The sequence below is a fragment of the Xenopus tropicalis genome, chromosome 4 (assembly GCF_000004195.4).
Source record: "Xenopus tropicalis strain Nigerian chromosome 4, UCB_Xtro_10.0, whole genome shotgun sequence".
NCBI lineage: Eukaryota > Metazoa > Chordata > Amphibia > Anura > Pipidae > Xenopus > Xenopus tropicalis.
Window position 1 is genome coordinate 66306823 of NC_030680.2, and position 26481 is coordinate 66333303.

Here is a 26481-nt window from a genome sequence, read left to right on the forward strand (position 1 = left end):
CAGCCCGTGTGTGGCCACCCCTAGTTTGGCTTGGGCATGTGTACTAGCAAATAAAGTCATGCTGTCCTCAGTAAAGCTTCCTACTCCCTGCCAGTCTCTATATTTGGGCTTCACCCTGAGATTGAGTAAGCACAAACAATAATTTAAAATGGGACCTCCACCCAAAATCTGTTTTTTGCATAATGTAAGAAAATGTAATTATAAGCAAATGTCTAATATATACTAATTACATATTTCTGTGGTCTTAAAGTTATTTGTAAATGTTATTGCTATTAAAAGCCCTGTCTGTTTATATTCTCTTCACAGCTGGCTCTGACTCGTGACACAATGTTGCAAGCCAGCTGATTAAAGCTGATTAAAAACCTACAGGAGATATAACTCCTGTTACATTGTTTTAAAAGTCAGACCCAAGGAAGAAGAAAGAGACAAACTCTGCTTTCATTAGCAATTACTTTTACAAATAACTTAAAAACCATTGACAATGGTTGATGAATGTATATTGGAAGGTTGCTTAGAATTGCCCTCTTTTTCTTTATGCAAGAAAACAGTTTTTGGGTGCAGAACCTCTTCAAATATCAAAGAAATTATCCATTTTGGGAAAACTATTGTATTTGGAGAAGTGATTCTTTCGCAAATCCCTATCACTTTGCAAAAGTTGAACCTCCCCTTTACTATCTAGTTATTGTATACAGGCTTTGTCTACGAAAACAGGTTGCTTTTGGTTGATGACTTTGACCAACCTCCCCCTCTGCAAAGAGCCATGCCTGCAGCTCTCCACAAACTCATTCCTGTACTCATTCCTGTATGCTACTGGCTCCTGCAGCTGGAGAGGGCGTGAACTCCTCTGCCAGCAACCGTGCTCAGTAATGAAGAGCTCAGTCTGTTCATACATTACTGGGGAACTAACGTCCCGTCGCTCTCTCGCACTTTCATTTACTGCAGGGCTTGGGGATTATGCAGCTGTATCATGCAGCAGGCTTCTAGCAAGGTAAGCCATCTTTCAGCCTCTATCCTCTGCCCTGTGGCCACCAGCCTCTGGGCATCTGTCACCTTATGGCAACTTTTCTTCTGTGATGCCCAAGTGCATTCCCATTGATTGTTAATGAGTGTGTGGGATCTGACAGGATGCAGCCTTGTGAGTGTGAGGTCTGCAGGGAAGGACTGTTTTGGTTTTTTTTTCCTATAGATGCATGACAGTGCCAATGACAGCTCCTATACACCAGTCATCCCCTTCTACTTGGTACTGTTATGTCATGGGATGGCAGCTTTAATGTTGTGCTGGCACTAGCTGCCTTGTGTTTGTATTTGTGTGCTTTGCTGTTAATTGCAATAACCTATTATTGGCCATTGCTGACAACAGATTTGATGATGATGATGATGATAGATAGATAGATAGATAGATAGATGATAGATAGATGATAGATTAATGCCTCCCAATGCCATTTGCTCTTTACTTGTTTATACTGGGGCAAATTAGCAGAAAATGATTGAAAGTGCCAGCCTCTGCCATAGGAGAATGCCACTGGCTGCCTCTCTTCCATTATATATATATATAGCAGCTTACTCTCATCCTGTGATCTGGCTTTGCTTGCTACAGAGAGTGCCAGAGAAAACGATGCCATCTTTAGCCTCCCGCACTTTTACAAGGCTCTTTTGCGTGCTGCTCTTCAAAGGAAAATGCCTTCTCCATAAAGAATACTTGTTCCTTTTTTTCCCCTTCTTGTGAATGGTTTTTTAAACTAACTGGGTTATTAAAAGGGGCTGGGTCGCGCAGGCACTGCCTGTGGGCTGGAGAAAGCGGGGAGGGGGAGTGCTCAGTATCAGCTGGTGAGGGAGCAGCTGTCTGTCTGTTCGGGGAAGTTCCTCGCATTGCTGAAGCACTTTCCTTTGCGAGACGCACCGTTCGGGGCATTCCTTTCTGCCTGCGCATTCCCTGCTACTGTCTGTCAGTCGTAAAAACTTAACCCATGCCAGCCCGGGCTGCTGTTGGGGGATCGGCCACACACCGGCACAGTAGTTTCCTTTCAGCACATTGCATCCCACCAACTACAGAGCAAGTGTTACAGACTGGTTTAGCGGCCATTCTTCTAGAGCAGGGTTGACAGGGCATATAGCACTATCCCAGAGACCCTTTGTGGGGGAATTGCAAATGACATAAACATAAGGGATGTCCAGCAGTCTTCTGTTGTGGTACTAGAACTCTTCAAACCCACTTGGCTGGAGGGGGAGTGGGAGTTACAGTTTTACAACAGCAGAAGGTGATGCATTTTGAGTATCCCTGATTTATCACCCCCCCCCCCCCCCCTCCTTAAGAAGACCTTATCCTTCTTGCATTGCCAGGAACCCTCTCCCCTGGAAATCCAGCCCTGCTTAGCAACACAAGGCCATTTACATTTCACAGGATAAATATATTGCTAGTACTTTTCTGAAAGTGTTTTTTAGCTGCTATGGAAGAAATTTGACTGTGTCACTAAGTAAATGGAATATTTTCATGTCTAGCATAGAAAAAAAAAACATTCTTTGCCTAAACAAGGTAGTCATTATTGGTAGTATTTAGCCTTGGTGTCTATAGCGGGATTCTGCAGCCACCTCTGTGGTGGAACCGCTGGCCAGTCTGCAGCTGGTGCCAAGAAAAGTAGCGCTCTCTCTCTCGCAGGACGCCAGCTTTGGTGGTTGAGTTTCGGAAGCACTGGCTTCCAGCAGTGTAGGGGCTGGGCTACATACTGTAATGTGGGCTGGAAATGACTTGTATGAATATAATCATCTTTAACTGTGTAGCTGCCTCCCTGGCATGGCAACCTTCTGGACAGCACACAAATGAAGACAACAGAATGTGTGCCCTTTGCCTTATTAATTAATCCTATGTATGAATACAGGTAGAAATGCTATAGGCTGTAGGGCACACACTGACATAGGCGGCCTGACAGTGCTCGACACTCTACTTATTTACAGGCAAAAGGAACTGGATGACTGTTTTGTGGATGTTGCTATTGCTGTCACTGTAAGATGAGGCTTTTAAGTGAATTCCCATTCATTGCTGGGCAGAGCAGAGCTTGTGGTTTCCCAGATTTCCTACAGGCACTGTTGATTTTTGTGTGAGCTTAACCCCTGGCCCTCTGCTGAGGCCTTAAGTCCATTGGATCATTTCACAAAGCTAAAGGCCAGTAAGTAGGACTGTTTTCATGCTGTGCTGCTGGGAGCCTCACTGGGCTGAAACCGAGTTCTAAAAAAGAAATTCTTAGTCATTGTATCTGTATAGGCTTCCTTCACCTAGCGGAAATATTTTGTGAATGTTGTTATAGGGAACCAATAGCTCAAAATGGAGAAAGATATATACACTAGAAATGAACTCTTTGGTTATGTATGCATACATTTGTACTGGACCAGTAAAACTTTAAAATCCAGCTTATTGAGCTTGGCACATATTGTATGACATCATTGTGGCTAATGTACCCCTGGAATTGCATTGTATCTAATATGTCTCACCTGCACTGTGTATAGGGTTACATTGCAATACATCATTTAGTATATTTGAATGTATGTATATTAAATTGACTTACTTTTCATTAAGTAAGGGAAGCCATTTCCCTCTTAGGCCTCATAACCACTGGTATTGCATGATCAAAGTATCCTTTCCTGTCAATACATTCCTGTATGCTTCATTTAGCATCTTTATTCACACAAGGAACTGCATCCCCATTCATCTCCAGCATTGGCCCATGTTGGTTTGCATCAGTGCTGTCCAACTTCTGTGGTACTGAGGGCCGGAAGTTTTCTGGCCTGTATGGTGGAGGGCCGCTAATGGAAGCCAGTTTTAACCACCTCTCCTTTTTTAAACTGCACCCACTGTAAAAAAACACCCATGTTATCACAAGAGCTTTTCAGACCATACCCACATAAATGGTGGTAGTGCAGCAAAAACCCATATGGTTGGGTAGGGATATCACCCTTCATTCATATGTGAAAGAATAATATTATGTCATAATAAGACACACCCTTAAATCCATATGCCTCCTCCTCCCCTGTGGATAGCACAGCAACCCCCAGCATATAATTACACACCTTAGTGACCATATAATGACTATTTCCAAATGCTAACAAAGTTCCAGAACTTCTGCCTGCCCTATACACAGGCAGCATAGGGCAGGCAGAGTATGGCACACACAGGCAGCATAGGGCAGGCAGAGTATGGCACACACAAACAGTACATACAGTGACACAATGCTGGCATTGCTCCTACAGTCTGTCTGAGGTGTGAACAGGTGAACAATGTGGGGGATTACAGTCTGAGCTTTTGAATCCCAGTCCTGGTCTGTCCCTGATTCCAGGATTGTGTCAAACCCCAGAACATTGTGTAGGATAATAGCATACAAATTTAAGGGTAATAGAACATGGATTGTTTTGCCATCATGTGATTTTTAGCTTGTGGCAGCAAAATTCCATTTTCAAGTAATAACCCATGGGTACCCATGGGTACATTGGCAGCATTATTATCATTATTGTCAAGGCAAAGGTATTTCAGAGGACTTTGCCTGCCCCCAGGGAGCAAAGCCAGTGTTTAAATATACAATATAATATTTATATTCGGTTTGGTATTGGTCTAATCGGTAATCTTTTTTTGGATGATTTGTTATTCAACCACAACCAAAATGATGGATTTGGTACATCCCTAATTAAATTCAAGTTGCATGTGATATATAGTCAGATACATGTAACTGCAGTATTGTGCAACAGGGAGAAAGCTACCCATAGCAAGCAATCACCAGGTAGCATTTCCTGATAACCTGTTTAAAACTTGTCTACTTAAGCTTACTGTACCTGCTCTGACGTAGTGCCCTCCATTACATATGTTATGCCTTCCTAATGCGGGGGGTGGGGGGCAGAAGATGAGATTTCCCAAGAACATCAGTTCTTAGCAGCCAGTTAAAAATATTGCAAATATATATTTTACATAGTAGTATGTGTTGCCTTAAAACCTACTCCATATTAAAATATTTTTTTTACTTGTCAAATGTGTAAATGCAAATTTTGCGGTAACATTAGCTCTGCTTCTGAAGCTGTGGGGCTTCCTCTGCTATGAAAGGAGTACTGCTGCCCACTGGCCTGATGGCTTCCAGTCTGCACAAGAACACAGCAGCCGCAACCATTTAGAAAAGTACACTTGGAACCTGGAGAATCACACGGACTGACCACAAGGGTCAAAAAGGAAACTCTGTGCATCAGTCTAAAAATGCTCTCTAGTTAAGGCCTCTTTGTGTGAGGGATAGTGTTTATCTTTCTTTATGTATGTCTGGATACTGTTTCTCCTGCAATATTATATTTCTTATTACACTGAACACAGAATAGATTGGAGACCAGCCCCCGCCCCCCCCCAAAAAAATGCGGGTATACACAGCCTTGTGGTGAAGTTACTCTTTTTCTAGTCTGGCTGGTAAAATACCAGCCAGGTGGCACCCTAAAGTCTGCAGGGCAAATTTGCCCATTGATAGAAAATGAGTCCCAGAGCATGTTGGCAAAGTCATCTTTTTTCATTCTTAATTTCCATCTGTTCCGGCATTCCAGGACTGATTGTGCAATTTGCATTAGCCGACACCACATTTGAGTCATATGGCTACATTTTCTGCACCTTATAGGCAGCCAAAAGTGCCAGAGGCTTTAGCTCAGCTATTCTAAGTGTATAACATCATACAGAAAAACATGATGCAAGTATTGGGTTTTTTTCTTACTTAAATGCAGATACCTTATTCTGTGGCACCTACACTTGCAATTTCATTGTGGGAGCAGGCTGCTGTCAAGGAGGTAACTTTGGATATTTATACTTCTCTCCTAAAAGTATTAAGGCTTGGAGTCATTAAAATATTTGAGTGCCATTCTCTGTGTGTCCTGGGAATATTTGTGGGATGAGATTTATGTTTTTCCATTAAGCTTATATTTCATCTCCATGTTCCCTTTCTAAATAAATGAGGTGCTTCTGGGTAAGATCATAAACTTAAGGACATGGGGTGGTGTCTGGAGCCATCTATAATGAAGGCTATTATATTGCAGGCCTCCCTCATGCACAGTGCTTTAGTCCTGCTATGAGGATAATAACACTAAGAATAGCAATGGGCAGTCACCTGTAGAGCAATCCTAGGAGAAATGTCTACATTTATCCCTTTAAGGAATGCAACTTTAGAACTAAAGTTGATACCTTGGTTTTGAATATGCAGACTTAAAGGGGCAGTATACCCATACCATAGTACTATAATGTGAATGTGCTAGCCCAGGGCAGTTTAAATTCCTTAATTCTGGACAACGCGTTTACCGGTAACGGGTCCCATACCAATACCAAGAATGTTGTTCCTATAGTGCTGCATTCAAAGCACTTCCTCCCCTGGTAAAAATGGAGAGCTTTGTTTATACAGAATTTGTGGTGTGATTTTAAATTGAGAAGCAATGTGACCTCATATCTGTCACTTGATGACATCAGAAAGTGACAATTATAACGGTAAATGTCTGTTACCATAGTATGTGTGCATTTGTGCATTATATATGTATTTATATTGTCTTTGAATTTATTGAATACTAAAGTGCTTCTATCATTATACGTTAAATGGTAATTATATTATAATGCATAAGTCATGTGGCATCCCTAACCACCAATTATATTATTTTACAGCTTATTCATAGTTTTAGTGAATAGTAGGGATAATTGCTTTATATTTGGTTAATATGCAATGAAATCTGTCAGTGCCTCACATTATATGTGTGTAGGTTGCAGCTGTAAAACAAATGTTAGGTTGAAGAACAAAACAAGTCATTAAAAATAGAATCAACTATAAGGGCTCTGGCACACAGGGAGATTAGTCGCCCGCGGCAAAACTCCCTGTTCGCGGGCGAAATCGCGCCGCCGCGTCTGCCATCCCGCCGGCGACTTACATGTTCGCCGGTGGGATGGCAGGGGAAGGCAACTCGGGGAGATTAGTCGCCCGCAAACAGGGAGTTTTGCCGTGGGCGACTAATCTCCCCGTGTGCCAGAGCCACAAAAAATTCTGTGGAATCTGTTATCTGGGATTCTTGAGACTTAAGGGTTTTCCAGATAAGGGGGTCTATCTGCAATGTGAAGCAGTGTGTCTTAAAGCTACTAAAACCATTGAAACATTAAAGAAAACACCAATGGCGGTGTTCTGTCATTGATTTTTGCTAGTTATTATTATTACAGAGAAAAAGTAACAATGGTTTGTTTAAATTGGACTTTATGGAAAATGGCGACTTTCTGGATATTGAGTCTCTAGATTACAATAACTCATAGCTGTAATATCAATAGTTCCCCTTTATACCTGAACAGTATAGTTTAATACTTGCCAATGTGAATTATAGAGATGCATTCCAAGAGGCAGCTCTATGATGTTTATTAAAATTGTCTATAACTTATCTGCTTTTAATGCAAAATTTTAAAACAGCTCCCATGTTTACTAAAATGCAATGCGCCCATTCTGTAGATTGATAGATGGAGTTATTTACACAAGGCAATAGCTGCTAAACGTTAACTTCGCTGATTAAGGTCGTCTCCATATTCTGCTATACATCTTGCAGATTGTTTTTTTCATCAGTGCTGAAGACAACACTAAAAACAGTTTGTATGAATTAGCAATAAGTTGTATTAAAATGAATTAGTAGCAACTTATTAATTTATTATCAAATATGGACAATCAATATCAGTTATGTTATTTTAATTTTACATTACTTATTATTAATGAACTCAGTAGTAATACATCTCTTTGTACCATTCATCCCCAGTTAGACTTAGTTAGACATTTAGTTTATTAAATGACCAGTCAGCATAAGTGAGTCTAACAAGGGATGAATCCCTCACCCACCATACAATTTTGAAACCTTAAGGTGGCCATACACGTTAAGATTTTTCCTTCCCTAACAAACAATTTCAGTGCGATTCAGCAAATTTGACAAATTATCACAAGGTTAGTGGGCACTGAACAATTGCACATCTTGCGATTTTTCATCGGACATCGGTCAGAAGATCGATGGGGTAGGTTTGAAAATTTTTGTCGTTAGGAATGAAATTTGCCCATTGTCCAATTGTTTGCAGAATCAAGCACATACTTTTCCTTACTTCAACTAGATGATATTGCTTGAAATGGTTATTTTCATTGATGGACAAATTGTACTTTTAAATGAGCATTTCAGGATAAAAAAAAAATAAAAATCCTAATGTGTATGACCAGCTTTAGTCTCAAGATGAACTTTCTATTAAGCAAAGGTGCAGAAAGAAAGTAAATAATGGCAAGTCTTCTTCACAGGTTAAACTGTCAGTGATTGGGGATCAATGTGACATTTTGGAAAGCAGTTAAGCTCAGAGAACCCCAGGGTGCAGGAAATAAATAATTGATGTCTGCATGCTCTGGCTGTGAATAGTGCATACATAGTCTGTCTGCATACAGATATTTGTTTTAGAGCTGCACATATGTAAGTCTGGTCTGTGCTTCCCAGAGTGAGTCCGCTGGGTGTCCACTCTCTTCTCTTGTTCTATTCCCTTACAAGTTTAAATACATTAAATAGAACCAGTGATTAATAGAAGCATGGTGCTCTCAGCTCTATTCATTCCTCCTGTGGAACAGAATCAGTTGTGAATAGTAACTATTTAGTACAACTAAATTACTTCTGAATTCCATTTTATCTCCTCTCTACCTGGAGGCTCTTCCATGAACCCACAGCCCTGTCCTGAAAAGTACACAAGTGTGTAATTAGTCTTATTTTCCCTGATATGACACTTTCCAGCTCCAGGGCTTGACTTGTTTTATTCTAATATTTCTCTTTCTTTTGTGTACCTACTAGCAAACTGAATGGCCAGCATGTTCAGGTAATGGAACAGTCATTTTGGTGCTGCTCCAAGAGCATTTTGGCGATAGCAGTTAGAGAATACAGAAAGCTATTGTTGGCCTACACCAGTGCTATTCATCTGACTTTATGTGTATGCTGATTATCATTTAGTCTTGGATGCTCACTGGCTAGATCCTATTGAACCTATTATGGGATTATGATGTGACATGTACAAATGTTTTCAGCCAATTAGCAATTAGAGCAATGAAGCAGACATCTGATTGGTTGATATGCTTTACTAGAATTTTGCTGTTACAGCTTAACCCCTATGTCATTTGAAAGAAGTCTATTGTATAATTATGCAGACTGCGTAGCCATAAATAACCTTACAGCCTTGTATTTGTTAAAGGAAAGGCTAAATTATGATGGCAAAATGTTAAAATGTTAAGCACCCCCTATTGAATGAAATTGCTAACTTTTGCCCTGGGCCAGAGTAAAAATGTACTAGTCTGGGAAAAAAATTAACAGATTGATGTGCCTCCATTTTATTTTCCTTCCAGACACCCCTTGTTTGGGCTTGCACATGCTCAATAGAGTCAAATTTTCTGCTTTTACACAAATTTCAGCACTAGGGAAGTCTGTGAAACGTAATAAAAAATGGTGGTGCTGGGCTCTGTTAGTTTTAACCCCTAGGTTGGTGCATGTTTCCAAAAAAGGAGGACAAGAAAAAAAGGTAGTGACTGGATTCACTTGGGGGGTGCCTAACATATTGGAACCTCCAGTAAATATGCTTTTCCTTCAATGAGTTGAACAGCCTAAGCTAACCAAAAGTTTACCAGCTGCTTAGAAACTACAGCTTCTACATACCTCCCACTGTCCCGCTGTCCCCGATTGACTTTTAAAAGTCCCACGGTGCAGAAGAAGCGGTTCCTGAGAGACGTGTGACGTCACGGGGAGAAGAAGAACCGGGGGATGCAGCTGGAGGAAGCAGGCGGGTGGTGAAAGGACCAGGGGGAGCAGCAGGAAGCAGGGGGACGCTGGGGAGGACATTGCGCGGGAGCTGAAGGATGTTGGGGAGGATGCTGGGAGGGAGCTGGAGGAAGGTAAGGGGCAGCTGGGGGACGCTGGGGAAGACATTGCGGGGGAGCTGAAGGATGTTGGGGAGGATGCTGGGAGGGAGCTGGAGGAAGTTAAGGGGCAGCTGGGGGACGCTGGGGAAGACATTGCGGGGGAGCTGAAGGACAGGATGTTAGAGAGGATGCTGGGGGGAGCTGGAGGATACTAGGGGGGAGCTGGGGAGGACATTGCAGGGGAACTGAAGGATGTTGGGGAGGATGCTGGGGGGAGCTGGAGGAAGCTATGGGGGAGATGGGGAGGAGGTTGTGGGGAGCTGAAGGATGTTGGGGAGGATGCTGGGGGGAGCTGGAGGATACTAGGGGGGAGCTGAAGCATGTTGGGGAGGATGCTGGGGGAAGCTGAAGGATACTAGGGGGGAGCTGAAGGATGTTGGGGAGGACACTGGGAGGGAGCTGGAGGATGCTGGGATGGAGCTGGAGGACGCTGGGAGGGAGCTGGAAGATGTTGGGTGGATTCTGGGGGGGGAGCTGGAAGATGTTGGGTGGATGCTGGGGGGTGCTGGAGGATGATGCAGTTGGGAGCAGCCCATACTATGGGAACACTGGGGGAGAACCAGCAATGTTTTAGGGGGCCCTGGGCTGGCTTGGCTACCAATGTTTTAGGGGGTCCCTGCTCTGGCACCAATGCAAAATGTAACACCTGGCTACCACTGTTTTATGGGGCCCTGGCTACCAATGTCTGTCATGAGTCTGTCATGATATACAGGTGCCACATAGCATAATGAAATCCTTAGGGCCACAATATGTCATAAAATGATTGGGGCCACCGTGTCTGTCTTCTGGTGCACTTTGTGTGTGTTATGCTTTACAGGTGTAGTTTTGTAAAATGGGCCTGTTTTGGGGGGGGTGGCCATTAAGTGGACGTGGCCTGAAAAAGTTTGCCTCGCTACGCGCGCCAGACATTTTTGTCCCTCCTTCTTTTTTTCAAATGTTGGGAGGTATGCTTCTATCAGGTTGTCGAGCTTGTTAAAACGATCCCTGTACTTATTAGTACCTTTTGAATCTTAAGTTATACTGACTGATAGGGACAAGCAAATATTTTGCCTGATACAGATTTGTGGAGGAATTTGCAGTTTTGTGAGTGGTGAAAAGAATCTGGGTTAGTATTTCACTCTTCTTTTTTGTTGTGCTTTTGTACTGATGAAACGAAGGTGCAATTGTGCTTACAAGTCATTATTCTATTCCTGCATTATTCTTTAGATGCAAGTGTGCTGTGCATATTCATTCAGCATGCAATAAGAACCCTGGAATTAATGCTATCTCTGGGGTGGTGATAGCTTCAGGTTTCCCTTGCGTCAGTAGGTGGATGCTGAGGGACATTTTCAATTGTGATTTTTATTGGGATTAATTCTCCTTTAATGAATGATGTCAATGCACTAAACAGCGGCACCCCATTTTTGCACAACCACAATTGCCACTGTGTACATACGCATGCTTTTAGTAGCTTCATATCCCTGCCAAAAAAGCTACAGTGGTAGCCAGTAGTGGTCTGAAAACCTCTCATACAAATGACACTAATGAACATCACATGCCCAGTGCTAGAAATGCAATACCAGACCACTAAAGTACCACAGGCAGCTAATGGCATGATGACTGGCCCATCACACCAGTGTTTATTTAAAGGGCACTCTCATTAAAAATGGAGAATGTTTATTGTATTAAAAGGTATTGTATTATAAGCATGGAATCTCACTGCAGACCCTAGGGCAATGGTACATTGGGTGCTTAGTTCAGTCATTCAAAATGCATGTCTGCACACAAATATCACATAGTTACACAGATTAAATCACATTGCTGCAGCAAACTACCTTAAGAGCTATGGCAAGGCATCCAAATGGAGCATGATTCCCTGTGGGTGACAAAGTATCTTGTATGCCACTGGCCCTGATGAGTAGTCAAGGCCAACCTAAAATTTTAATTGTTACCTATTACTCTTCTACATTGTCTGTTAAAATCCTAACCAGGTGTAAAGAACATTATACTTCCATATAGGGGTTTAGCAAATTATTAAGGGTTTGCTGGCCTCTTCTGTTGATTAAACAGGTACCAGTGCTTTATTTAAAAGTTATTGCTTGTTAAAGATAATTTGAGTTTGATTATATTGCTGAAATTCCTCCTCTTTTTGTTCTGTGTAACATATTTTTTTAAATTTCTGATCTCTTTCTATGGTAGATTTCAAGTTTGTGATTTCTCATTTGTAGCAGCTCAGATTTGGCCCTGACTAAGCTCTTCTTATTTATAGTTGCTCTGACAATAAAAGAGCAATGGATTATGTTTGTTGATATATTGCTGATCTTTTGGCAGGGGAAAAAGGTTAACAATACATATGACATGACAAAAAACATAGCAGTCACTCAATATAGCCTTGACAAATGTAACTTCATCAAGGCTAAGCAGGTTTCTGGTTATTTGTTCAGGCAGACAAAGCTGTAACTGCATAGTTTTAAATATAAGCTTAGCCAGGACAAAAAGAAATATTTTTAATGTACTGTTTAATACTGGACATGTAATGACTAAAAATGCCCCACAAATTTACCAATGATTGTGGGCTTAGCATTCCTTACACTTGAATCCAATGCGTTGTAGATTTCTGCTGTTAAGGACAATAATATACACCCTTTATAATAACTAATTAAGTCAAATTATGTAACCTACTAATTAAATGTAAATACAGTTTGAATTATTTCCCCAGAGACATCCAGCAGCTTAAAGTCTAAATGCCAAGATCGAGGAACAGTAGCATCCTGTTCTTTTGGAAAAGAATGGATTGCTGTATAACCTATTATATAAACAATCTTGCCAGAACTCTGGCAGAGAAAGCGTTAATGGGACTTGCCCCTAGCCCGTGTTGGAAGTGTAAAAGGGGGGGGGGTAATATGTGCCAACTTGTGACATATCAAGTGACTGACAGTGGTCCGTTCCCCATTTCTAAGACAAAATCATGCACTCATTGATGATTACCATATGTGATGTTGTAATATTTTTCTTTCATGAGTGCAATATAATGCTTGGGAATGCATGCCTGAAATGGTACGGGCGATACCCACTTAGGTCTGGCCAGTATTCATATATAGAGGCATGCATATTGAGGGAAAACTACAGAACATATGCTTGAAGAATGAATTCAATCCTTTCATGATATATACCATAGTAAATACAGGCGTCTAGATGGGTCACATACAATTTACCTGGTAACAGTTTGAGAAATGCTTTGTAAGTAACATCATTTCTTGTCATGCCTTTGCCTGCCCAGGGGCCCAGGAGTTTATGCGGCAACGTGAGTCTCCTGTGTATGAAATGTACTTTTTCCCCATTTTTGTTGCAGGGTCAGTGAATGGCTCTAAAAACATTTCTTGTGGACCCAGTAATTAGTTACAGCACAGTTTGCTCATATCTGTAATATGGTTTTCATAAGTTATCCAAATTGATCACAGCTTGGACATATGTCTTATATGTTATTTTATGGCGTTATCATACTCAGAGTATGCCTCCAGATTTGGTTTCCTTGGCTATTTTTGACAATTCTGCCCATCACCATTGCAAATATGACACACAAACAGCAGTTTCAGCAGGCCACCCTACAATTATTATCAGATTGCAAGCTCATTCGGCTTGTCCTTTCTAATATTTCCTGTTCCAACTGCCCTGCTATGTGTATAAGGGGGCATTGGCATATGCAGAGGTCAGAAAAGCCATAGTTCCTCCTCACCTCCTATTAATAATGATACACATGTATATGTTTATGTACATATATACAGTATATGCCCAATGCTTTCAGCTATATCAAGTATCTGAAGGGACCTCTGAGTCCAGAAAGCTTTGCAATATTGCTGTATTATTAGCTATTACATTTATGCCACTCATGCTGTTATATTACAAAAAGGTTTTCACCCTGTAATAGCAGTTGCAAAGTTTGCTCTGGTTTTAGTAACATCTGATTTGTTACTACACATTAACAAGCATTTGCACCTGTTATTACATTACCTCTTGACTTTGCACTTTGCTGTCCTTGAGTTTCTTCTTTCTGAGAAAAGGCACCCATTATCACACTCATATGCCATCTTCTTTTCATATATTACTTGCCTACTCATTAATTTTATGTGATATATTTTATTATTAGTAGGTATTAGTATCAGTAGTAGCAAGGGACAAAGAAAGTAATTGCCCATGCTAAATTTCCAATTGCGTTGCTTAGGATGCATCTGCTGAGCACTTGCAACGATTTGGCCCTTGCAGCACAAGGGGGACACAACACAGTGATATAGGCAGGCAGTAAGAACAGGACTCCCATAGCACCTTTTGCAGTTGGCGTCATTTAGACATGCAAGCTAGAATGAGTTCAAGGGAATACCCATGTGCTGCCCCAGGCTTCCCCTCATGAATACAGCACTACTGAACACAGGCACTTCTGTATTTTTGTGAAGAAGCAGGTCTTTATGCAAAGACAAACCCATGAAGCTTTGTATATATTGAGATGCAATTTTTAATTTGTAATGAGACAAGGCAACCCTTAAGTCTGTGTATTCATTGGCATTTCACATGTGTTCAGGTGCAACAGTCTATATGAGGCAAATTGATGATGCATTAAAAAGGGTCTATTTACAGAATGGGAACAGATTTTAGCCTGATTATAACCAAATCAGAACTGGAAAACCTGCCAGTGCATGCATCAGACAATCTATTTGTGCTGCAGCTACCATTACAGAGATAGCAGCACTTAAAAAAAGGAAATGCACCTATGTCATCCATAGGAAGCAATTCCTTCTGAGGTATGACTTTTTTACAGTAAAGCCACCTGAGCTTCCACACCTGACTTGTTCTGTAGCATTTATTATTGTTTCACACTTGTATAGGGGAACACAAATGGCAAATGCATCAGTATCACTTAAAACCAAATACTTTCCCATTTTGTGATCAAGCCCTATTACAGAATGTTTAAGGTTTAAGAGACACTTTTATGAACTTGAATGTGAATAGATAATGGTTCTTAATATAAAATTTTTGCTTTTCAAACCAACAAAAATATTGAAGTAAAAAAAAGCATTTGGCATGGCGGTGACTTCTACACTATTAAGTTTAGATTTCAGATCTGGTCTGAGTGACACTTTGCTTCAGCCTGCTAGCAAAGGGGCTCATTTTCCCTTGTGAAGCAGTGCTTGCGGCAGTGGAAGTGTACAGAGATAATCATTATCATTATCCGGCACGTTTCAGGTTAGAATAGGATTTACTTTCCTCCAAACCCGCCTTTCTTCTTTAAAGTGCTTATTTCATTTTAAAGTTCTTTTAGAAACCTTCCTGTCACCCTACTGTCAGCTCTGCCCCTGTCAGTGCTGCATGTTTAATTACCACCTTGGGCCTAAATTGCAGCCTAAGGATTTGTTTTCTCACACACAGCCAAGAGTTTGTCCAGGTCTGTGAGGTCTGTCTTGAAAGCAGAACTGTAACTGTGCTGGAACTGTAGGGCAATTTTTATGGCATAAATGTAAGTTTTTCCGCAACAAATTACTGAAGTTCATAACATATATTAGCATAAATGTTTAGTTCACTGTCAGTTTCTTGTTGAAGGAGAACTAAAGCTCAAATAAAGAAGTAGGGCAGGAATGTTGTACATTATGTTTGGAGCTCCTTTACCAGCCCAAGGCAATCACAGCTTTTTAGCAGGAAAGATCTGTGCCCCTAAAGATGCCCCCAGTAGCTCCCCATCTTCTTTTCTGCTGATTCACTGCCAAGCTCTGTGCTGCTTTCAGTTACTGAGTTTAGGGACCAACTTACAATATACTGCGTATATAGAATATAAATGTCACACTGAGCATGTGAGTGTCACTGACACTTCAAACCAAATCCAAAATGGGGAGCTCTTGTGACAGTTTTGAAGGCCTGGATCATTACTGCTATAGAGATGCTGAAACTTTAAGCTGGTGCAGTAAGTTCAGTATATAAAATATGGCATTTTTAGGGTTTAGTTCTCTCTTTAAGGGCTGCGAATACGGCGCTGTTGGTTTAATCACAATGGTAAAAAAAGTGCATCTTCAACTGAATTTCAACCAAAAACCACCGGTTTTAGAAAATGGGACAAACTGAGGGAACCAGTCAGAACAGTGGCATTTTTCAGAACAGCATCATGTAGAGGGCAGAAGGGGGGAAAGTCTATATTGCTGACATCTTTTAGTATTATTTTAATCTAATTTAAACTGGAAAGGGACAGTGTCATTTATTAGCCACTGTAAAGCCACAATTGTCTTCCATGCAGAAGAATGTATAAAGTCTTCTGGCTTGGAAAGCATGCATAGTTACGGAAGGGTTACACACTCTTTATTAGAGATGAAAAATACTACATAACGTGCAAACTGTACAAGACAAACACATAAACAGTTAGACTGAAACCCAATGTGTGACGCGACCTGTATGATAGGATTGCTCTGTTTTATCAGAACAACATGTGTTGTTTTTTTCCTCCTGATGCTGCTTTTTAGCTGCAAGGATGGAGCAGAAATGTGCAGAGATTTGTCTTGGATCCTTGCAGCATGATGGAGGGTTAATAAAAGGGAAAGAAGCAGAATTCTGGTTAGCTGGTGAGGGAAAGCTCCTGTTTATTATTGGAAGGAATATTCTTTTTCCAGGCAAGGAACAGTAATCTCCAGCATGCAGCCGGGGATGTGAGATGATTGAACGTGAGGCCTTTCTTTTCAGAAATACAGGAGTCTTTTGTAGCAATGTGCTAACCCTTCTCCCTGCGGAGGGGGAAGCAGGATGATATGCACAGGGCAAGACCAGAGGAATGGCATAGGGCTCACGCTAAACGCTTAATGAAAACACTTCCACAAAGTCACCGTTAAGATCTTTGTTAATGCTCAAATTCCTGTCTGCTCACTCTGCATATCTCTTCATCTCCTTGCGTTCCTACCAATAAATTATAGCGGCCAGTATTTGCCTTGTACAGCCCTCTAGTTGCCAGATGTGACAGTGACATACTGAAAACTGTGGAAGGAACTATTTGGTACACACAAACATAGCCAATGTCTATAGAGTTTTACAGGAAATTTCTATCCTATGACCTGTACAAATAACAAGACTCTGCACGATGAAATGATGGAAAAGGACATTTTATTAATTGCTGGAGAAAAAGATCTTTATAGAAAGAACAGTCTGCTCACTGCCAAAGGAACCTGCCATAGTAAAGACATAGCGAAAAGGACAGTCTTTGAGACAGGAAGGGCACTAATAATATTCTCAGGTCTCCTGTATTTTTTCACTATTTACTGTATATAGATCAGCTCAATTAGTAGTTGCCTGTGCAAGCATTGGGCCCTCACACAACCCCATTTTGGCATAGTAGAGACAAACTGGCAAACATACAAGACTTACATTCAAAACTAGTCCATCAGAATTGGTTTATCAATTTATAAGCCTTAAAGGTGGTCATACATGGTAAGAATCTTTTACCCTGATATGCCCACCTTGGGTGGGCAATATCATGCTAATGCGATCATTTGGCACTAGGGCCAAACTATTGCATTACAATGAAGGTAATGTGAGAAGTTGGAACGAGGGTTGCATCAATGAGCCAATAAGTCCCCAATCAAGCCTGCCCGATCGACATCTGGGCGATTTTTGACCATATATTGGTTGGGCAGACCTGTCGGAGGGCCCCATAAAGGATAAGGCAGATAAGCTGCTGAATCATTCTGAAGTACCTGAATGGACAGCTTAAATCTGCCCATGTATGGCCACCGTTAGAAGATGTATCTGAGAAACAGTTGCTGGACTTGATTCTGAGTTGAACAACAAACATTGAGTTTGTTATAAACCCACTACACTCAGAACACAAAAATGTTGGAGAGGGGAGACAGTTGCAGCAAATCTACTAATCCTAGACTCAACTTTACCCCAAAGATTAAGTGGGTTTTATACTGTCTAAATTGTTACAATGTTATCAGGCAGAATAGTCTTGCACACACAGCAACCACTGAAATAGGTTGCTTTAAATGCACATTATCTTAATTAAGTATCTCCTGATGTGTTGCACAGGCCAAATAATTATTGAACCCATATTAGCCCATATCAGGGGGGCATCATTAACCCAGAGATTTATATTAAAATTCTTAAATTTAACCAGCTGGTGCTTTTAATTAAATCAGTATTTAAATGGCACTGGAACTCATCTATAGTCTAACAAGAAAGCTTGGAGTGGGGATGTTTAACAATACAAAGTGTCAATAGATATTGGACAATGCAGATCATTGCTCTATTAGTATATCATTGTTGGAATACGCACACAAGTCTTTGATAGTTCATGGTTCTAGTAAGGTTGCACAGAATCTTTCAGGAGGTGTGGATTGGAGATTGCAATCTTACACATCTGGTGGAAATAACCAAAAGTAAAGCTCTTGTGGTCCAGTGTCTGCTTCAGTCACTCATAAATCTCATATTAACAACCATACCAGAGCCTTGATAATGTGTTTTTTGCTACAAGCCTGGTAATTGCTTAATAGTGACAATCTGCTTTACTCCTTTGTACATCACTTTAGCTTACCCATGGCATTGCACATGGTGAAGTTTGTGCCTGCTTGCACATAAAAAAATGTATGCTGCCAAAAAATAGTACTTGTGCTGACACTGCTTCCAGAGAGTGTGGAGCTTGGCAGTGAGTTCCAGCTGAGGAAATGCAATTTGAAAAGTGATCTGAATACTTTTAGCCTTATAGCGTATGTCAATGAGATAACCTGCCGAGACAGATGTTACTCTCTGCTGACTCACTCTGATTACTGTTCTGACTCACTCTCATTACTTACATATTCTATATTATGTATATCATTATGTTCATATCCAGGGAATTCCTGGAGACAACAAGTAGACCACAGAAGATCATCCAAAAGACAGCTTACAATATGACTTTAATAACTAGTAGTCAAAACAAATGTAGTTCTGCAGAATATAAAGTAAGTTATTGCCCCAGTTTTCTGCAAATATAAAAGAAAGTGTTAGGACTTGTTTCTCATGTGAAGAGGTATGTGGAGCATGCAACAGAGGTGTACAGTAATGGAAAACAATATTTAATAGAAATATTGTTTCTAATGGAATTGTGTCTGGTTTTTATCTCTTCTGATAAAAAGTAGCAATAGTAATACAGGTATAGGACCATTTATCCAGAATGCTCGGGACCTGGGGTTTTCCAGATAAGAGGATTTTCCATAATATGGATCTACATATTTACTAAAAAATAAATGTTATGTTAATAAAGCCCCATAGGATTGTGTTGCTTCCAATAAGGTTTCATTTTAGTTAGGATCAAGTACAGGGTACTGTTTTGTTATTACATAGAAAAAGGGAATAGTTCTTAAAGGAGAAAGAAAGGTAAAAACTAAGTAAGCTTTATCAGAAAGGTCTATGTAAATACAGCCAGAAGCACTCACAGAAACGCTGCACTGACTTCTCTGTCAAAAGATTAGTTGTGTCTGTTTTCCTCTGCCAGAGACATGCAGCTGCCTGCCATCTCCTCTCTGCTGCTCCCCCCACCCTCAAGAATGCTAAGAACTCACTCCCCTCCCTTAGGAATGTGGATCTGAGCCAATCAGCAGGAAGCTGACTTAGTCTAACTAACTGAGCATGTACACTTGGTCTTGGTCTCGGTGCAGGAGTGAGGCATTATGGGAACTTTCTATACACAGCTCAGCGTTTTTTCTTCCTGTTTGGCTTCTGATCTTCTGAACAGGTGAAATATGGGGAGACTTAAGGGCACTACTGAGACAACTGAAGGTATGCCTACAGCTTGAGATTAACTCTTTACTAGCCTTTCCTTCTCCTTTAAACATTTAAATTATTTGATTAAAAGGGAGTCTATGTGAGATGGTCTTTCTGTGATTCAGAGCTTTATGGATAACAGGTTTGTTGGATAACGGATCCCATACCTGTAACTGTTGTTGAATGTCATCCTCCATTGCATTATGAGGGTGGAACAGGCAGTTTTCCGCTTGGTCTGACTTAAGTTTAAGACACCCTCTAGGATTGCTCTTCTATCAACATGAATTTCTGTTAACTTAGAAAATATTTAGGATTAACTTCACTTGTGCTGCTGATATTCTGTTCTCCATGTATACTTTATCCTGTTTTATCATGAGAATTCCAATCTTCATTTTGTTGTGTTAAATGGCTTAGTGTTTGGAAACTGTAATTGAGAGAAAAAACTAAAGCTATAATGCTTTATGTCTGCTTTTAGTGCTATCCAGCTGCTTTACATTTTCTGCCTAATTTTGGCTCAAAGAACTGAATATATGACGTTTTACCACAATCTCTGTAAGACTTCAGAAGTCTAGGAAGTGGCTGCTTTCCAAAACACCAGCCATCCACTAGAAACTGCATCTATACATATTTATATATTGAAAGACACATTTTCCTCGATGTGGGTTGCTTGGGATGTAGCCATAGATTGCTGTCCCGTATTGCCTATTCAGTGATGAGTTTTATGAGCTTTATTTAATATCTGTGTGCTCATTCTTAACGTATCAGGGTATTTGCTATTTTGAACCCACTGTTCATTGGCAGTGGATGCTCTTTCATTGCCATTTGTGACATACACAAACCCATTACCATGAAGATATGTGATAAATGCTACTTTATCATACATCTGGGCCAGGAAGGAAGAGCATGGAATATTCCAAACACATTCTCTTTATTTGGAAGGGGTGCTTTTTAAAAGTAGTGACGGATTCATCTCTTTTGAGGTCTAGAGCTACTTCTGCCATTACTATGAGCTGCTTATGGGAAACTTAGCGCTGAAACAGTTGATCAGATATTTTGGGGACTTTAAGCTGACCCTCACAAGGACAATGTGATTTCCATGGAATACATGACCTTCTGTACTATAACTAGTGTAACTACTTTAGCTGCTACACAGTGAATGGTAAGCTCCAAGACAACGAATAGAGTATCCATTAGGGCTGTCCAGGTAGAGCTGTGGCCCTCCAAGGACTTTTTATGATATTCAGTCTCCTCAAGGATGCCATTGACTTCTTTGGGTAAAATTATCATTTTACTTTAATCCAGCCCTTTAACATCTGCTATGAGAAATAATCCTCCCACAACATGAAAAAAGTTGAACTGGACATCCTGACAACAGGGCTCAATATTTGAAAGTCTTTTTTACGTCACTATCAGAGTTTAGACCTTTAATTGGAATAATAAGTACACAGGTCTATAACTGAGTGAAAATGAAATTGAAAATTTTAAATAGGAGATTTTGAATGGTAGCAACCCTTTGGGTACTAAGAGTATGCCTCTTAGGTAGAGAACTCTTCTATCTGCAATCTTGTGCACGTGCAACTGTCTCTCAGGGCACTTGTACAACCCCTCACATCTGTTCATTTCAGATCTATCGTTTGTGGTATTGGCACAGAGGGCATAGGATAAGCACCACTATAATTAATCCTAAATAACAGCTTGGACTGAAACCTTTCTACCTTGCACTACTGAATAGACCTACACTGGACATGAAAATGTGTGAACTTTTTGGTTCTATAAATGTAGTTTAAGATATAATTGTGCTAAGTGGTTCTCCACTGGTTTCTGCTAGTAGCACTGGATTTCCATGCAGACTATAAATTCTATGGGATCAGTTTGCAGACATACACTAAAATTAAAACATCTTGAGGTGAATTTGCACTGCACTGTGATCCAAAGCAGGTCTGTTATTGTCTTCTTTCATGTGGTTTTCCTGCAAGCTGTGTCTTTACATCAAACCTAAATTAGTATCTCGAGGGCCTGCAGGCTTGGAGTTTCAGCCTTGAAGGATAAATGCTTGGCTCATGTCTTCCTTTTTATTCTCCTTTGTGGGGTGCCTGTGAAGTAGCTGAATAAAAGAAAATTCCCCTAAACAGCGACTGGAATAAATCAACAAAGACGCCAGTTCATTCATTCTTGATAAAATGTGGGCACAAGATGCTAGTTGGTCGAATGTCTTTCTCTGTTGTCTGGTTGTTGATACAAAAGCTTTAATTCGAATTTCCAAAGCTTGCAATGAGAATATTTGCTGAGAGAAGCCACTTTTCCTGAAAGGGATGTTTGTTTCTGTCTGCTCCAGTGATATTCTTACACACTGTCTCCTCTCTCACATGTGTACAGTTTTTTGTATTAATTGTATATTTTGAACTTTGATACACCTAGGTCTCTTTAGGGATGTATCCACTACTAACAAATGTAACTTGTTGGTCACCCACATTTATAGATCAACCCATGCCAAGTGTGTAGTTGAGGCAAGGAATAATTTTGTATCCACTCCAATAGACTCCAGTGGTGTCTTTTGACACATGCTCATCAAAACTGAACATGAAACCTTAGTAATCTCCAACAAAAAAACAAATGCATTGGACAATAATATTATACATTTTATTAAAAATGCTCATTATATGCATTAAAAGACAGTTTGCAAAACTGACCCTTGGCGCTTGCTAAGTTTTTTAGTTTTGCCCACTCCTAGTTTTTAAACCACACCCATGTTATCACAAGAACTTTCAAGACCATTACCATTACTGGTGGCACGGCAAAAAAGACAAATGGTTGGTGGTCACTGCAGGGATATCACCTGTTGTATTAATACATGTCAAATTAAGACATACCCCTCAATCCATATGCCTCCTTCTCCACTCTGGATAGCACAGCAACCCCCAGCACGTACAAACATTTTAGGGACTCCTTAACAACTATTACAACTATATGCTAACAAACCCCCAGAAGACACTTGCAACAGGCTCATCTCCCACAGGCAGCCTAGGGCAGGCAGAGTATGCAGGGACTTACAGTCTGACTCTGAAGTGTGAACAGTCCAGTGCTTACAGGTGTGAACAATGCAGGGGCCAGTTAATCTAAGTACTGATACCTTTCAAAATTTACACAAGGTAAGCAGTCACAACAGTCAGACTGTACTACAGGAGCTGCATAAGGTAGACCAGTTAGCAGGCTGCCAGCTGGACTGCCTTGTCCTATACTATACATCTGTCCAGAGAACCTGAATTGGCATTTTAAACAGGCAATATAAATGGGGGAGAATGGTACATACACAGACAAATTGCTGAACTAGAGTAGGAAACACTTGACCTAACGAAACACTGTGTTTTAAGCAAGGTACTTATGGTAGCTCCATAGCCTGTTTTTCCTCCTGAAAAATGTAATTATAATTAAATAAATGCAATCAGTTTTACAAACCTTATGCTATGTGGCTAAGAATGCTAAGAATTTTAGTGTTCCATCAGCTGAGACCATTAGGCTTTTTATATTTGATGCAGGCCCTGTGCTGGTAATATGATTAGAATTCATATAACACCATCCCTTTCTTTCTCTGTGCATAACAAAACGGAGAAAAAAAATAACAAGCAGAAACACCCACAGAATAATAAATCAGGGCACCCCAATCACAAGAGCTTAAATACTAGAGACCTAGAAGGTAATGGAATGCAGCCAGCCTCTTCATTATACCCCATTATCATTTGCTTCAGGACTCTAGATTTATCCCTGGTCTCTGATCGGATTATATCAAGTCTCTTACACACAGTGACAGGTAGCTTTAGAATTACTGGCGTGATCAGGCTTGTTAGGACGAAGAGGATGCCCTGCAGCCCAGTGTTGGTAACCAGTGACCAAACAGAGAGGCTTGTCCTATCCTGCTGGGCTCCAGTGAGAGTAGCGAAGCACAGGATTAACCCTTTTTACTGAATGAGCCTAGAACTGACAAAAATATTGCAGTGTGTTTATACTGAAGATGTTAATGTTTGGACATGTAAATGTTCTCATGTTCCATCCATATTTTTTGCATAAACAAATTGCTAATACCTATAAAAGCAAAGCTGTAGTATTCACAAATATAAGTTAAAAACTGTAAACTCTTAAGTAGCGACTTTTCTGGTAAAAAAAACAATGACCAGTCTTACTAGTTCTGGTATTTATCCTTCATATTTATAACACTGATAACATAATGTTGTTCAATTATTTCCTGAAAGCTCAGAAAGGAATTTATAGGAAAAGTTCAATCCTCTAATCAAATATAATATTTAGTGCGTATCACTGACAAGCAGGACGGAATACAGACAGCTTTTTCCTGTGTTATAAGACAAAACACTGCATTTCTCTTTTTTTTTAGTATGTTGCTAAGATGCCAAAAGGCCCATACGCAGAGCCTATACAATATATACATTCAAAGTGGAACCTATCCAAACTGTCTGAGTTATGTTATGCTAAGATAGTGTTGGTGTTTGCTGCACAGTAGCATCTGGTAATGAGACCTGAAATACTACCAGGTACTCAAGCCCAGCAAGACACTAGCAAGTCCCTGGTTATAACAACCAGCTTGTCAGCCAACAATTTACCTCTAGGCTGGTAATGGCAGATTACAAAGGCTCTAGACAAAGAGACATAGAATAATGGTGCCCTATGTAAACCTGAAACTGCAAGACAATCAGTAATAGTTTCATAAGCTTACTCAAAAGATTCTCCATACTGAATTTGTATGCAAGCTCGTAAGTGTGTCAGTATGGTATACTTTTTATTGAATTTTATTCTTGAACCAACAAATATATTTTTTTAGTTGTAATAATAGTGTGTAGGCAGCCATCTTACATGTGCATTGTACCTGAGTCTGAACTTTCAGAAAGAGCCAGCACTACACATTAGAACTGCTTTCAGATAACCTATTGTTTTTGCCTACTCCCATGTTAGTGGAGTCACAAGACAGACTTGAATTTCTTACTATTGAGTGTTATTCTGATACCTGCAGGGAGCTGCTATCTTGATTCCTTCCCATTGTTCTGCTGATCGGCTGCTGAGAGGGGTGATATCACTTGCAGCTCAGCAGTAAAGTGTGACTGAAGTTTTTTTTTGTGTCTTTTTTCAACCTAAATTACAATGTTACTATGAATCAGCAGATAATGGGTAGCTACTGGGGGCATCTTCGAAGGAACAGACCTTCCCTATTAAAGGGCTATGGTTGCCTTAGGCTGGTACAGAAGCCCAAAACATAATGTACAACATTCCTGCCCGACTCCTTTAGCCAGGGATCCCCAACCTTACTCATGAGCCACAGTCAAATGTAAAAAGACTTGGAGAGCAACACAAGCATCATAAACGTTCATGAAGGTGCCAAATAAGGGCTAAGATTGGCTATTAGGTAGCCTCTATGCATGCTATCAGCTTACAGGGGGCTTTATTTGGTAGTAAATCTTGTTTGTATTCAACCAAAATTTGCCCCCAAGTCAGGAATTCAAAAATAACTCCCTGGTTTGGGGGCACTGAGAGCAACGTCCAAGGGGTTGGTGAGCAACATATTGCCCCTGAGTCACTGGTTGTGGATCACTGCCTTTAGCTAAGCTTTATTTTTCATTTAACCCACGACAGTTGTTATAAGTACTTTATTTATATAACTTGGGGATGGTGTATATTTTTTCATATCACCAGTTTGAGGTTAGAACCAATAAGAACTGTAGAAGAATCTAAGGAATATCTAGTAGAAATAAATCTAAAGCAACTGGACTTGTTTAGTAATCATTGAAGACATTTCACTACTCATCCGAGCAGCTTCTTCAGTTCAACTGACTGGTATGGGTAGCCCTCAGCATAAATACTCTTCCCCTAATCCAATCACAATGGGAGTTTGTAACTCTTCAGAAAGGTGACATCTGAAACTCACAGAGGTGTGAATGCTGAGGAGTTACTTTAAAAGGATTACCAAAGTATCATGCAACTCTTCAAAACAGGTGTTACTTGTTAGAGTTGCATGAATGGATGTGTGAAGAGTACCCCTGAAACTGCCGGGGTACAGATGTTAGAACAGCATTGTATGTAGCAGACAGATGGTGTTGAAGTCCCCCGCCTCTGTTTAGGGATGGTTTCTCCACTTTAAAATGAATGGCCTCTTTTACACCTCTTTCAAACCAGCGGTCTTCTTTGTCCAAAATTTGGATCTTGCTATTTTCAAAGGAGTGTCCCTTGTCTTTTAGGTGTCGAAATACAGCAGAGTCCTGGCCTGTAGTGTTCGCCCTCCTATGTATAAATAATTCTAAAGCAACTGGAATTGTTAAGTAATCATTGAAGACTTTTCACTACTCATCTGAGGAGCTTCTTCAGTCTGGTATTGAAAGTCCTCAGCATAAATACTCTTCCACTAATCCAATCACAATGGCACATTGTAACTCTTCAGAAAGGTGACATCTGAAACTCACAGAGGTGTGAATGCTGTGGAGTTACTTTGGAAGGATTACCAAAGTATCATGCAACTCATCGAAATAAGAATAAGATCTTGTGGGTAGGGCCCTCTGATCCTATTTTTTACTCTGAACCCTTGTTTGTTACATTATGAAGACACCTTTTCCTAATAAATACTTGTAAAGTACTGCATGACGAATAAATGGTGATAATGATAATATTTCTGAAAGGCCTTTCAGCTTATGATCCCATAGTGCAAAATTTCTAATATCCTCTTACTGCCATGCTTAGCAACTGACATTGTTTAGTCCAATACTAAGAACTATAACTTATCTGACTG

General features: G+C 40.4%; 1 protein-coding gene across 1 annotated transcript in view; it reads left to right on the plus strand.

Annotated features, from left to right (window-relative positions):
- The first annotated feature begins 828 nt into the window (after window positions 1-828).
- The window catches only part of znf469 (zinc finger protein 469), an 88212-nt gene continuing 62559 nt past the window's right edge, over window positions 829-26481 (plus strand). Inside the window, exon 1 of the mRNA XM_012962311.3 lies at window positions 829-988. The gene's annotated coding sequence lies outside the window, so the exon portion shown is untranslated. The remainder of the gene's footprint in view (window positions 989-26481) is intronic.